General features: G+C 37.5%; 1 protein-coding gene across 3 annotated transcripts in view; it reads left to right on the top strand.

The window, feature by feature from the left end:
- The window catches only part of AREL1 (apoptosis resistant E3 ubiquitin protein ligase 1), a 42785-nt gene that overhangs the window by 1109 nt on the left and 26115 nt on the right, over positions 1 to 15561 (top strand). The window lies entirely within an intron of this gene.

Below are 15561 nucleotides of genomic sequence, written 5' to 3'. Positions count from 1 at the left end.
GTTAACATGAACTTTGGAGTCTGACTAATGGAATTAAACTCCTGCTCTGCCTCTTACTAGCAGTATGACATTGGGTGAATTAATCTATCTGTGCCTTAGTTCCTTCATCTGTAAAGTGGAGATATAATCTTAATAGTACCTGTCTCATAGGGATGTTATCAGGACTAAATGAATAAAAATGTGAAGTCCCTTGAACAGTGCCTACCACAAATAAACCCTATTAAAGTGTTTTCTATTATTAGTGTATGTCTTCCAACATGTGGTGACATTTGAATTTTATGCTGTTCGTATTTTAATATAGTTGCTCTGTTTTGGAACTTGAATGTGTTGATATCTTCAAGAACCTTATGAAGTTTTCAGTTGAAACGCTCAGTTGCAGGATGATTTGTCATGTTGATTTCTGTATAAACATATTTCTTCTTTTTCTTTTCAGCTCATAGGTATTTTAGATAGCTTTGTCGTTCACATATCTGACTTTGTAGGCTCTTGAGTTTTTGATGTTGAAACAGTTTTATTATTGAACCGTCTGCTGATAACATGTGTACCTTTTTTTTACCTCATTTGCGGTCAGAAGTTCCTAATCTCATCAAAACAGCTTGTCTGCAAGCTGTCATTCATGGGTAGAACTGAGAGCAACCACTTTTTTGATGCACTAGAACCCCTTGGTGATTAGGCAAAAACCTTTTCAAGTGAACATGACCAGTTGTTTATTTTAAACATAAGGGCACTGACCAGTATATAGTTGGGGTCAAAGGAAAAACTGCATATAATTAAAAAGTAATTCACATGTAAGTTCAGCTGTTGACAGAAAACACTCTCCTGGTAATTTGTGCCATGAATTTTGGAATCCATGAACAATAATAAACTTTTTTAAAAACAAGTAACTTGTAGTATCTATTTTGAGCATTTTCTTGTTTCCTTGTTAATATTTGAGAGGGAGCTAAATTGGTGTAGGAACACCACAGGGAATGAGAACATAAAAAAAAATGTTTTTGTTAAATTGTAATTTGATTGCAATCTGACATTCTTATAGTCTAAAATTAAAGTACTGAGGTATAGCATGCTTTGATGGCAATGGGGGGGGGGGCAGAAAGTAATTGCTTTTGATTACATACTTGTGAGAAAAAGAAATACTATTAGTCCTTCTCAGCAGTCAAGAAAGTTGTTTTGTATTTTTCTGCAGTCTTGAAGAGAAAGAATTTTTTAGGGCATTCAACCCACAGTTTTGAACACATAATTGGGCTTGGACTTCATTCCATTCACTAATTGGTCTTACTTACCAATCTAAGTTAATAACAAATTTCTTTATAAAATTATGGATTAATGAAAGATTCTTTTAAAACTCTTATGTTTCAATGTTAGAAAGTTAAAGATAGATTGACTTTGGTGGCCTTCAAGGGGAAAAAACTAATTCACAGATATTTTCTTCATTTTCAAGCTACAGTTTATACACTTATTTTTATGTCCGATGTGATATAAGTTTTTTTCAACATTAGTTGCCATTAATTATTTTTCAGTTAACTTGACTGTCTCCTAAATATGTCACATGGTATACAGCATGTTCTGCTCCTAAGGTGTTGATACCAAATTGGCTCATAAGGATACCTCAGAGGTACATTAGTGCTGCACGTGCCTTCATTCAGAAGGCATGTATTAAGGGCCCGTTCTGCTCTAGGCAGTGGACTGGTTAGTCTTGAAGAGCTCAGATCTGTATTGGAGATAGACTGGTGAACACATATATTATGGTAGATTGTTCAACAGAGGTATGCAAATTGAACTCTTTCACAGGAATTACTCTACCTGTTCATCTTTATGGAAGTGGTCCAGGTCAGAGTACTGTTGTGTAATATATATTTAATTATTGGGATGCCTGGGTGGCTCAGTGGTTAAGCATCTGCCTTTGGCTCAGGTCATGACCCTGGGGTCTTGGGATCGAGTCCTGAATCAGGCTCCCCACAGGGAGCCTGCTTCTCCCTCTGCCTATGTCTCTGCCTCTTTCTGTGTCTCTCATGAATAAATATATAAAATCTTTAATGTATATATTTAATTATCACAACATACCATATAACAAATACTTAATGAGCTTAACAGATTCTAGTATATCATTTTACTTTTTAAACATTAGTTTTTATATATATATAAATTTATTTTTTTATTGGTGTTCAATTTTCCAACATATAGAATAACACCCAGTGCTCATCCCATCAAGTGCCCCCATCAGTGCCAACGACGTTAGTTATTAAATAGGTTTAGGGATCCCTGGGTGGCGCAGCGGTTTGGCGCCTGCCTTTGGCCCAGGGCGCAATCCTGGAGACCCGGGATCAAATCCCACGTTGGGCTCCCGGTGCATGGAGCCTGCTTCTCCCTCTGCCTATGTCTCTGCCCCTCTCTCTCTCTCTCTCTCTCTCTCTCTGTGTGACTATCATAAATAAATAAAAATTAAAAAAAATAAATTTCAATTATCTTTCTTTGGTTTCTTTTTCTTTGAAGGTTCATGAATGTTTAGCCTTCACTAATATTCTTTTATATAGTAGTTTTCAAACTTTTGAGGTTACTTAGCCTTATTGCAGCTTGTGTATATGTACATATGCATGTGTGTGTGCACGTGTGTGCGCCCATGAGCATGAGCACATACATACTTTGAGGCCTTGATATGGTTGGTATTATATCACCATGTTTTCCTTGTGGAACTCTTGAAACCTGTCCTACAAGTTATGGTTTAATATGGATGAGTATTCACTTAATTATCAGAAACCAAATGGTCCTGGTAAATAGATGTTTTGTCATTTAGCCTGAATTGAACAGCACTATATGAGTTTTTTTTAATTGATGGAAGGAAGGAGAGAGAGAATCTCAAGAGGGCTCCACATCAAGCTTGGACACAGGATTCAGTCTCACAACCCTGAGATCATGACCTCAGCCAAAATCAAGAGTCGTTTAACCAACTGAGCTACCCAGGAGCCACACATATGATTTTAATACAAACTTTTGTTACCTTGAATAGTTGAAAAATTTGCACAATGTTTTGCAGAGCTTCTTGCTGCAGCATCATTTCAGTGCAGTTTGCCTATTAGTATTGAGATGCTAGTAGTCAACATCTGTTCATTGTATTTTCTAGTCATAATCCTTTTTGGCCAGAGATAAGGTAAAGGTAATCTAATAATATACAACATATATTTTCTGTAGAGTCTTCTTGCTCTTATCCAGAGATCCAGCCCAGGTTATTTTAACTCCTCTTTTTGTCCACTTAGAGAGGTTCCACTCCAAGGATACCCCCTGGTGTATGTGGTGAAGCTATTAAGAAGAAAAAAACAGTTAAAATCTCCCAAATATGATCTAGTTTCTCATGTCTGGGTGAAGAAGGACACCCAGCTGGGTTACATAAATGGTTTATAGAAAAGATTGAAAAAGATTTGAAAAAAATGTTTTAACCAAGCATTAACTGGATTGGGGTATGGATTAGGGAGGCATGATCAGAATCCTAGCGGGGAATGAGAATGTAAAGTGGGGAACTGGATGTAACTTTTTAAAATCACATTTTATTTTGGAGTAATTTTAGGTTTATAGAAAAGTTGCAAAGATGGTAGAGAGAATTTCTATATATCTTTCACCCAGCTTTTCCCATAATGGTAACCATGGTACTTTTGTCACGTCTAAGAAATTAACTTTGGTACAATACCATGAACTGAACTACAACTTTATTTGGACTTTACAAGTTTTTCCACTAAGTGCCTTTTTCTGTTCTAAGATCCAAATCAGGATACCACATTGTATTAGACCATGTGCAATTTGATAAATAGGTGAGCAATAAAAGTTCACCATGTGAACTTTTTCTCTGCCGTGTATGTGGTTCAGGAATCCCCTCTGACCACTGCTGAAGAGAGGAAGTCATTTGACCATGAGAATAGACAATACTGTGTAGGTAGTGTTTTATACCTCCTTAATTCCCAAAACACTGTTAACTCAGTGGAAGAGTTGGCTTTGCTCCCAGGAGGGTTGTATGAAGTTTCCTGAGAAGCTAAGAGCTAATCTTGATTGAGAGGCTCCACTGACACCATGTGCTCACTTCATAGGCATTACTACACAGAACTGTCACCAGTTGGTTTACTTGTCTTCTTTATTAAACTGTATGTTTCTAAGGGTCAGGGACCACCTTATTCATTTTGGAATCCTCAGGGTCCAACATAAGTTTTACTTTTTTTTTTAAGATTTTATTTTTTTATTCTTCAGAGACAGAGGGGCAGAGACACAGGCCGAGGGAGAAGCAGGCTCCATGCAGGGAGCCCGATGCGGGACTTGATCCCAGGTCTCCAGGATCATGCCCTGGGCTGAAGGCGGTGCTAAACCGCTGAGCCACCCGGGCTGCCCAAGTTTGACTTTTAATACACATTTGAAGAAATTCACATCTTCTTTTTTTTTTAATTTGTTTTTTATTAGAGTTCAATTTGCCAACATATAGCATAACACCCAGTGCTCATCCCATCAAGTGCCCCCTCAGTGCCCGTCACCCAGTCACCCCCACCTCCCTTTCCACCATCCCTTTGTTCTGTTTCCCAGAGTTAGGAGTCTCTCATGTTCTGTCTCCCTTTCTGATATTTCCCACTCATTTTTTTTCTTGTTTGGTAACATTGATTATTAGGTCAACAAAAGTTTTGTTTTAATACTATGTAAGAGTTGAGTTTCTCCTTTTGATTGAGCCATCTTGGTTTGCCATTTCTGTGGCTAGTTGAGTTTTTCTTCCTGGAATCTTAAAGAACTGTATAATGCTCATTTAAGATAGCCTTTTTTTTTTCTGATTATGTAAATTATTTTCTCTAAAAATAACAGTAGTATAGATGGCAGTAGAGGTAGAAATTTTGTTAGCTTTTAAATACATGTGTGATGACTCTAGATTCATCCCACTGGGCTGTAGATCTGGCTGTTTGCCTGCTACTTCATGCACAGTTAATGAAATAACACCTTCCTAGACTTATTGAGGGAGACGGCTTGTCAGATTCAGGGAATTCGTTTTAAAATTTTCCTGTTATAGCCAAGATTCAGTGGCCCAGGGTCACCTAAGCATAAAAGCTGCCATGGGATGGGAACACAGGGGCCTGTCCTAATTCTGTGGCTCAGGCCCAGCAGAGTTAGTTTGGTAAATAAGAAAAAAACATCATACTAGGAGAGAGTTGTAAATTGAAGCCGCTGTTTTCTTGACGTAGATGAAAGACTACTATAGGGCAGAGATGGGCCAGTTTCCTATTTTTTTCTCCAGATGTCCCAGGAAGTTACAAAATGAGCAATGATACATTGACCCTGGTTTCCCTGTTTTGCTCACTCTAGCTTTGAATCACTTTTTCCTCCTTTCTCTGAGCTTTGCTGAGAATGGCAAAGCCTATTCCAAGGAGCAGTTGAATCTAAAATGCACTTTCGGGACACCTGGGTGGCTCAGCAGTTGAGCATCTGCCTTTGGCTCAGGGCATGATCCCAGAGTCCTGGAATCAAGTCCTGCTTCAGGCTCCCAGCAGGGAGCCTGCTTCTCCCTCTGCCTGTGTCTCTGCTTTTCTCTCTGTGTCTCATGAATAAATAAAAATCTTTAAACTGCACTTTCACATGTGCTCTTCATTTCAAGGCTGATGAACTCTGGTTTGTTTTAAAGAGAATGGTGCAACAGAGAGAATCCATATTGAATCCAGAAATGGAAAATCACTTTGGTCTCTGTCAGCTTCACCTTGATAAGCCTAACTTTTCTTTTAACCAGTGAATGATAAGGGAACGGTTTCCAGCCTCCTCTCAGGTGAGAGTAAGCTTGTAAAAGCTTCTCTTCAGAACCAGAAGGGCAAGTAGATTCATTGTCCTTGGCTTAACCTGCAGTCACAAGCTCTGGGTTTTGGAATTTTGTTGTTGTCATGTTAAGACCCAGCATCAGGGGTCCAGAGGGTTATGTCAATTTGAAGAGAACTGAGGAACTAAAACGTTGGCTCCATTTAGAAATGCCTTTTATTAGTTTGCAGAGTAAGGAGAGACCTGTTAAAAGATTAAAAAAAAATCTTTCACAATTCTGAAACAGACTGTAACTGAAATGCTGGAGAGTTGGTAATGTGGAGAGTTGAATTTGAAAGAAACAAAGCAATAATAAAAAAACTGAGTAAATAAGGAGATAAAGGGCATGCAGGAGCTTAAGAAACTTGTTAAAAATATATTTTGTATTTTTAAATTATAGTTGACATATATTGTGTATGTATTAGGTACAACATAGTGATTGGGCAATTATACACATTATGAAATGCCTACTATGATAAGTGTAGTTATGATCTGTTACCACACAAAGATATTACAGCTTAGGGAATATAGTCAACAATATTGTATTTTTCATCTTGGTGCCTTAATTTATTTTGTAACTTGAAGGCTGTACCTCTTAATCTCCTAAACCTATTTTCACCCATCCACTCACACCCCTCCCCTCTGGCAGCTATCAGCTTGTTCTCTATTTTATGAGTCTATTTATGTTTGTTCTGCATATAAGTGAAATCATATGGTATTTGTCTTTTACAGTATGACTTATTTCACTTAGCATAATACCCTCTAGGAGTCTATCCATGTTGCTATGAATAGCAGGATTTCATTCTTTTTTTATGACTGAGTGATATTTCATTACATATACGTGTTTGTATGTGTATGTATATGTAATATCAAGAAGATATGGTATGTGTATATTTATGTGTATGTTTACATATATATACACATGCAAAGTATCTTCTTTATCTACTCATCTATTGACAGACACTTGGTTTGCTTCCATGTCTTGGCTATTGTAAATAATGCTGCAGTAAACATAGTAGTGCATATATCTTTTTGAATTCATTTCCATTTTCTTCAGGTAAATATCCAGAAGTGGAATTACTGGGTCATGTAGTTCTACTTTTTTTTTTTTTAAAGATTTATTTATTAAAAAAAAAAAGATTTATTTATTTATTTTACAGACACAGAGAGAACATGAGCAGAGACACAGACAGAGGGAGAGTGCTCCATTGCCTGCTTTCTCCCTCTGTCTGTGTCTGCCTGGTGTGGGGTGATCCCCAGTCTGGGATCATGCCCTGAGCCAAGACAGACGCTCAACCGCTGAGCCACCCAGGCATCCCTCTTGAGCATTTTTTCACGTGTACTCTTGTTAAATATCTTAACAAGAAATTTTCGTTTGTGAAACTTTGGATAAAGTTTCTAGAAGAAATTTTGTGTCCTTGAGTTAGACTATAAAAAACACAAACTATAAAAGAGGATGATTGATAAGTTGGATCTCATCAAGTGAAAAACTTTAATTCTGTAAATAGCACTATTGAGAAAATGTTGAAAACAAATCACAGAAAATCTTTGTCAAACATATATCTAGTAAAGGACTTGTTTGCAAAATAAAAAATTCTAACAACTGAGGCATCTGGGTGGCTCAGTGGTTGAGTGTCTGCCTTTGGCTCAGGTGGTAATCCTGGGGTCCTGGGATCAAGTCCTGCATCAGGGAGCCTGCTTCTCCCTCTACCTATGTCTCTGCTTTTCTCTATTATTCATGAATAAATAAATAAAATCTTAAAAAAAAAAAAAGAATTCTAAAACGAAGTAGTAAGAGGACAAACAGCTTCATTTTAAAAAATGCAAAAAATTTGAGTGCCAATGAAGTGTCACAAATAGCCAATGAGCACATGAAAATATACTTTCCATATTGTTAGTCCCTATGGAAATGCAGATAAGACCAGATTGAGGGACCACTTCACACCTACTAGAATGGGTAAAATTTAGTAGAATGTTTTTAACCTCTATGTATTTGTGCTCTTTCCAGATTTTTTTCTTGTGGTTGATTTCTAGTTTTATAGCATTGTGGTCAGAAATGATGCATGGTATGACTTTGATCTTTTTGAATTTGTTGAGAAACTTGTTTTGTGGCCTACTATGTGATCTATTCTGGAGAATGTTCCATGTGCACTTGAGAAGGATTCATATTCTGCTATTTTAGGATGGAATGTTCTGAATATATCTCTTAAATCTATCTGGTCCAGTGTGTCATTCAAAGCCACTGTTTCCTTACTGATTCTCTTTTTGGATGATCTGTCCATTGATGTAGGTGGGGTGTTAAAGTCCCCTACTATTATACTATTATTGATTTCTTCCTTTATGTTTGTTATTAACTACATTAAGTTGAGTACGTAAATATTTGCAGTTGTATCTCATTGGATTGCTTTAGAATTATAACATTTAAAAGACCGACAATATTCACTTTTGGCAAATGTGAACAACTGGAGGTCTCATACATTGCTGGTAGAAATGCAAGATGATACAGATGCTCTGGAAAACAGTGTAACACTTTCTTATAAGTTAAATATATACTTATCATGTGACCCAGCACTCTTTTAGCTGTTTACCCAAGAGAAATGAAAACATGTGTCCACACAAGACTTATAGTTGAATGTTCATAGCATCTTTATCCATAATAGCCCCAAACTGGATAGAATCAAATCCTTCAACTGGTGAAGGAATTGTATTATAATGGACTACTACACAGCAGTAAAGAGAAATGAACTGCTGCTACGTGTAATGACGTATATGGATCTAAAACATATTGAAGAAGAAATGCCACACAAAAGACTTCATTTTGTATATGATGCCATTTGGCACATGGAAAAGGCAAAACTGTAGTGATAGGAAGCACATCAGTGGTTGCACAAGGGGATCATGAGAAAACTTTAGGATGATGAAAGTTCTGTATCATGATTATGTTTTATATCATAACCTCAGAAAATTGTCAAAGCTCTTATTGTTTGCTTTAAATTAGTGACTTTTACTGTATATAAGCTATATGTCAATACAGCTGATTTTGGCAATTTTTTTCTTTGCCAGTGATTTTTGCAGGATTAGAGACTGGATTCAGATATAATGATGAAAGTTCTGTATCATGATTATGTTTTATATCATAACCTCAGAAAATTGTCAAAGCTCTTATTATTTGCTTTAAATTGGTGACTTTTAAAAAAAATAAAAATAAAAAAATAAATTGGTGACTTTTACTATATATAAGCTATATGTCAATACAGCTGATTTTGGCAATATTTTTTTTTGCCAGTGATTTTTGCAGGATTAGAGACTGGACTCAGATTAAATCAGATCTGAATTTGTTATAGACACTAAAATAATTTTGGAATAAAAAATAATAATTTTGGAATAATCAATATCCCTGAATTGAGTTGCAAAGAGCTTACTAGTTATCAAGTTGGGTCAAGTTTAGGCTAAAAGACTATTATTATTAATGAGAGTAGGTGGAAATAAGATACACATTTTATTTGGAGTTGCTTGATTAGAGAATCATAGTTCCAAATAATCAAGGGGAAAAACCTTGTGGTTGATTAGGGTTTGGCCTAACTCTTTACTGGTTCTAATACTGTGACCACCAGTTTCTAGAATACTCACTTCCTTTTGCCTCCAGGTAACCACTTATACAGTTTTTTCCTCTTCTCTGTTTCTTTTCACTCTTTACTACCTCCTTTTTTGGGGGGTTGAGGAGTACATTTAAGGTTGATCCCTTCAGGGTTCTATAATTGTTCTTTTTCTTGGTCTACTTGTTTTGTATGACAGTGCTTTTTATTTCCTGTGTCTTTTAACTGCCCTCAAGATACTGGTATCTCCATAGCTTCAGATGCTTAGTTCTATTTGTCTTGTAAATATATTCACCTGGATATCTCATAGACACTTCAGACTTAGTTCTGTACTCATTATCTTTCCCTAAGCATTGGCTTTGCCTCCTTAGTTCACCACCATCATTCATCCAGGCTCCCAAGCATAAAAAATCCCGATTTGTCCTTGGCTTCTTGCTCTCTTTTATCTTTTTGACCTCACAGGTCACTAATCCTGTTGCCTGTAACTGGGAAACAATGCATACTCTAGCCTCCCCACCCCCCACGAGCCTTGCGGCCAGTGCGGCCAGTGCCGGCTGCTCCCTTGGACCAGCATTTTCCTTGACTCTCAGCCATTGATTGATTTGATTGATCTATCCTCCTCTTCAGTCTCTTTTAATGTGTAATCCTCGTTCTCCCTTAGTTAAAAAACATCTCTTGTTTTTTTTTTTTTTTTTTTTTTGGTTGTGATTGCTTAAAGTCTAAAAGGAAGTCATATTCTTTGAAATTTCCAGGGTATTTCTTGAACTCTCATTCTTCCTATCCCAAGAATCTTTTTTTTTTTTTCCCCCTTTCTTGGGGTTCTTGACACATCAGTGTTCCTGGTTGAGTGTAGGCTCTGGAATCTCACTGCCTGGCTCTTTCATTCATCAACTGGGTGACAATGGGCAGGTTATTTTAACTCTCTGTGCTTCTGTGTCCTAGTCCATAAAACATGGCTAACAATACCTTATGTGATACCTTATGTGATTGCTGCTAGTTAAATGAGATAATAAGTAAAGCACTTCAAACAGTGGGGGCGCTTAGTGGGTTCTTAGTAAAGGTAGATTTGTTTATCATCACTCTTGAGAAAAAAACAGAACACTCGGTATTTTGGATTGTTGCTGTGGTTGTTTCCAAATAAGATTTCTCTGGAAAACCAGTTAGTCTCTCAGGTACACTCAGTGCCATCTTCATAATTTACTGCCGGCTGGGCTGCCATCGTGGCCTGGACACAAACTACCATCATAAGCTGGCAGCCTGGTTTGCACGTAAAGCCATATCCTGCCAATCACCTGCGGCCAGTTTCCAGCCTCTTCCAGTCCTTTGTCTTATGCACCGTATCTTGCACTCAAGAGCAGCTGAGTTCCTTCCTTTTCTTAGGACACCTCCATTTTATATCCAAGGCAACCGAAGAGAAGTAGCTTGTCCAAGATTACTCAGTAGTTAAGAGTCATGCTCCTGAGCACTTTACCATACAGTGCTGAGAACCAGTCACCTTAGTTTGCCCCGGGTGGTCTTTCTAAACTCTTTGCTTTCATAATGCTGACCTTTTTCTTCACTCCCTTTCATTTTTTTTTTCTTCACTCCCTTTCTTGACTCAACTTTGGCCTATGCTGTTTTTTTCTGCCTAGAGTACTAGTCCTTTTATGTCTGCCTTGCAAATGTTTGCTCAGTCTTAAGTAATAGCTCTGCTGTCTCTCTTGTCATTACTTAACCACTCTCAGGCAGTTACCTTTCTCTTCCCTTTGCCCTCCACATATTGTTTATTCCTTTTTTTGTGGTACTTGCCACATTGTATTGTCCATCTCCCACCTTGGACAGAGTTCATCCAAGGTAAGAAAAGACCCTGTCTTATTTATCCTTGTTACCTTAGCTTTTAGCACACTATCTAGCAGATAGCAAATGCTCAAGAAATATGAAATGAATGAAGAATGAACCTTACAGAAGAACCTGAAAATGTTGGCAGATTATAGTCAGTGAATTACAGTGAATTTGCTAAAAACAATGTTTTATCAAATTATGTTAGGCAAAAAGAAAATACAGATATCCAGGGATGGGGGAACATAGCAGAAAAAAATTTTATTTAAAATGTGGGTATATGGGATGGGTGGTAGTGGAGTAATGAACCATAAGTTGAGTGGGGACTGTAGTGCTTTTCAAAGTTTGCAGTTAAGTACCTTTGGTGGTAGAGGATAGTGGACATGTAACTCCTTAGGGGTTGGGAGTAGAGCCCCAAGCAGCTTTTCTGCCTCCAGTATCAAGTATCTGAATATTATGAACATACCCATATTTTAGAAATTAATGCAAATTTTGCATCCTATTTCATTATGTATGAGTGTTTTAAGATGAAAATACTTTTTTCTTCCCACCTACCTCATCATCCAGTGAATGGTTGCTGCAGGAACTTGTGCCATTTACCCTCTGGCTTCCAGCACATTGACATGCTCCAATGCCCAAATCTGGGAAGCATGGAATGGGGTTATAGTCTAATATGGCAGTATGCTAGCTTGCTGTGATGTGGGGGATTATCTACTCAGGAGTATTATGTCATGGAACTGAGGAGGGTGAGCTCATCTTTGCTCTAACAAGGCTGTTTCTGGAAGGCTGCAGTCAGTTGGAGGCACCTCATTACCAGATCACTGGGGACCAGTTGGAGAGAGTTCACAGAAGACCCACAGGAATGATTAAGAGACTGGAGGGGCTGACTGATGAGGGAAGAATATAAATGAAAACCGTATAACTTGGCTGAACTGAGATAGCAGGAATACACAACTGTATAAATATCTCACGAGAATAAACTCGATGGGGGAGGGTGATCTCTTATGGTGGGATTTGGTGGAGAATAAACCAAGGCTGAAATTAAGCAAAGGAAAACGTAAACTAATAATCTGAAGTATCTGATGGCACACTTTGTTTCTTGGAACCTACTTAGATCACTCTAAACTGTGGGCCTCTTTTAATTGAATGATTTGTTTTTTTTTAAGATTTGATTTTCCTGGGCTTGTGGCTGGTGCTTCTGTATAGAGAATCCTGAAGACTACATTTTCCAAAGCCAACATCTTTCTTTTTCTCATCTTTCTTTGTCGGACTCTGTGGGTGATAGTTGGGTGATTGTGTGCTGCCATTGCTGCTTTTCTTTATTCACCAGAATTCCAAAGTGGACTTTCACATCATTTTTTTTCATGGCTTTTTATAGTAGTTTAAAAGTAGACCCTGAGTCAGTAATATATATTGTAATAATTTTAGAAACCTGGATATGGTATTGGTCCTTGAGGTACTGGTTTTAGGAAATTATAGCCTTGATAAAATGCAAGCGTAATTGTAGGAAACATGTACTTTGGGGAAATGATTGTATAAAATTCCTACTTGGGGTATGGGAGGCATAAAACTTTTAAATAACAGTTGAAATTAGCCAGGAGAAATATTTGCATAATGTTGCAAGTTTTATAGCTCTTTTCCTAAGAGGGGACAGTAGAACTAGAAGAAAATGATTTTATGCTTTTTTTGATTTATAAAAATGAGTTCATTTATATTAAGCAGTTATGTAGCTTTAAGACTAAGACCTCTATTCTAGAGATTGGTAAACTTTTTTTTTGTAAAGGGTCAGATAGGAAAACTTTATAGACCACGAGTTTCTGCAGCTACTCGACTTTGCTCTTGTGCAAAAGCAGTCATAGATCATATGTAAACGAATGAACTTGGCTGTGTTCACCTTTTTTTTTTTTTTTTTTCTAAAAAAAGCAGCTGTCTGGACTTGGCCTACAGGCTGTAGTTTGCCAACTCCTGCCCTAGACCTTTGCTCCCAAAAGCATGATCTGTAAACCAGCAGCATCAACACTCCCTGTGAGTCCGTTAGAGATACCGAATATCGGGTCGCTTCTCGGAGGGACTGCTCTATAGCTTAGACCGAGCTTCTCAGACTTTAATGTGTGTAGGAATCACTTGAGGGCCCTTATCAAAGTACAGATGGAAATAAACTGAATAGCATACTAGCTACTAGGAGACAAAGATGAGTAAGACCCAGTCAGTATCCTTAGAGATCCCTGAATTCATTAGGAGAGACTACTATACAATACAACAAATACAGGCTAATACATGTTATAATAGAGGTATTTTCAACATAGGAGTATCACAGAGGAGCAAGTGATAGGGTCTGCGTGGCATGGGGGCAGTCCTCACAGGGGCCTGAGAATCGGACCCGGAAGGGGGATGGTGCTTGATTTGAATTTTGAGGCTTACTAGAGACACTGAATGAAGCATTATCATGGGTAGTAGGTTCATGGTGGGGTGCAGTAAAAATGATGTTAGAACCGTGAGTTATTTGGACACCTAGGTGGCTCAGTTGATTAAGCATCTCCCTTTGGCTCAGGTCATGATTCCAGGATCCTGGGATCAAGCCCCGTGCATTGGGATGCTGTCTCTTTAGCTGGGAATCTGCTTCTACTTCTCCCTCTGCCCCTGTTCCTTCCCTCTCTTTTTTTCTCTCTCTCTAGTAAATAAAATCTTTAAAAAAACAACAAAACAAAACAAAACTACTTAAAGAAAGAACTAGGAGTTATTTAATTTAATAACTAAATGGCTGATTACAGGGCTGGAGACCTACTAAGATTATAATGAATAGAAATAAAATTTCAGTACATTCTATTATTTTTAGCTAATTTCTTATACTCTTATTTGAAAAAGGATAACTTGCCTGTTCTCTCCCCATAAGTTATTTGTTTTCCAGAAGTAGAAACTTTTAATAGGTTCTTACATCAGTAAGAATTTGGAAAACACTGTAAGAGGCAGAAAATAAAAATTATTTATAATTCCGTACACCAAGACATGACGACTTTAAATATTTCTATGTTGTTCCGTCTAGTCTTTTGTATGTAATGTAACATTTTAAAAATTGGGCTCATGCTATATAAATAATTTTGTGCTAGCTTTTTATTTAGCATTTTATTTGTGGGAAATTTCTTTCTTTATTCCTTAAAAGGTGTCATTTTTTAATGCTTAGATAGCATTCTAGTGGAGCTCCTATAGTTTATGTAACTTATCTTGTTTGTGGCTCCTTTAAGCTGATTCCAGTTGCTAGTTGACCCAGTTTTTGGCTCATGTACTTGGCAATTCTGTCACCATATTTTAAAATAAATACATATACTTGTTTATTTTTAATTATAAAAGTTTGCTAACTTGTTTGATCTGCTGGCCTTCACTCATTCCATTCTGCTGTTCTTACTAGCACTGTGGGTTTTCTTTCTTGGTTTCCCAGGGGAGGGAGGCAGTAGGGTAGTCATTAAAAGCATGGATTCTGGGTCCAGGTTGTCTGGGTTTGACTTAGCTCTACTACTTATGGTACATAATCTTGAGAAGGTACTTCAGTTTCCTCATCTGTAAAATGGGGATAATTCTATTTGACCTGAGGTTGTGAGTTAATATAGATGACGAACTGAGCACGGTTCCCACCATGTGGAAAGATAATCTTTTTTTGTAATGATGAGTAGCTTCTTATTTGTTTTATGGTGGTTGTTTGTGTGTGCTTTGCCATAATCCCTCTTCTGCTATATTTAGTTTATAAATGATTATAACTCAAATGTCTTTGAGTTACACACTGACTTTACTAGACTTTACTTAGTGACTTTATCTTGAAAGTTCACAGACTTTTTTTCCTGGTCAGTAAATTTTACTATTTAAAAAATAAAGTCAGTGTTGTTTCACGATGTCTTAGAAATGCAGCCATGGGTGCAAAGGGAGCAAACTGCACAGGGACATAGGTTTTAAAGCTTTTGGGTGGTTTCTCCTTTCGAACTGAATATTACTTTGATTGCTTCTGTGGCATAATAAGGCCCTCTGTAATGTGTCCCCACCTATCCTGTGGTCTCATTTCTCTTCACCATACCCCCACACCCTATGCTCCAGTCCCATTAAACTGGAACTGGGCATGTGATAAGTGATGAGGCTCACTTTTTAAATCTGTGCCTTGCTAACTTCTCTTGAAGGATTGGAATCAACTGAAGTGCTGTAGTTTCCTTTTGGGGAGTGACATAGTTAAGGCAATGAGGTTGCCACTGGCCTTTTTTATGTGTGTGGAGTTTTAGTTGGGAAAGCCCACTCCGAGTTTACCAGGCCTTATTTATTTTTAGTGTCCCAGGATTTCCTCTGCCCATCCTATCTACCTCCT

This window comes from Canis aureus, chromosome 9 (genome assembly GCF_053574225.1).
Source record: "Canis aureus isolate CA01 chromosome 9, VMU_Caureus_v.1.0, whole genome shotgun sequence".
Taxonomy (NCBI): domain Eukaryota; kingdom Metazoa; phylum Chordata; class Mammalia; order Carnivora; family Canidae; genus Canis; species Canis aureus.
The sequence above is the reverse complement of the archived record's forward strand: the minus strand, read 5'-3'. Positions and strand labels throughout refer to the sequence as shown.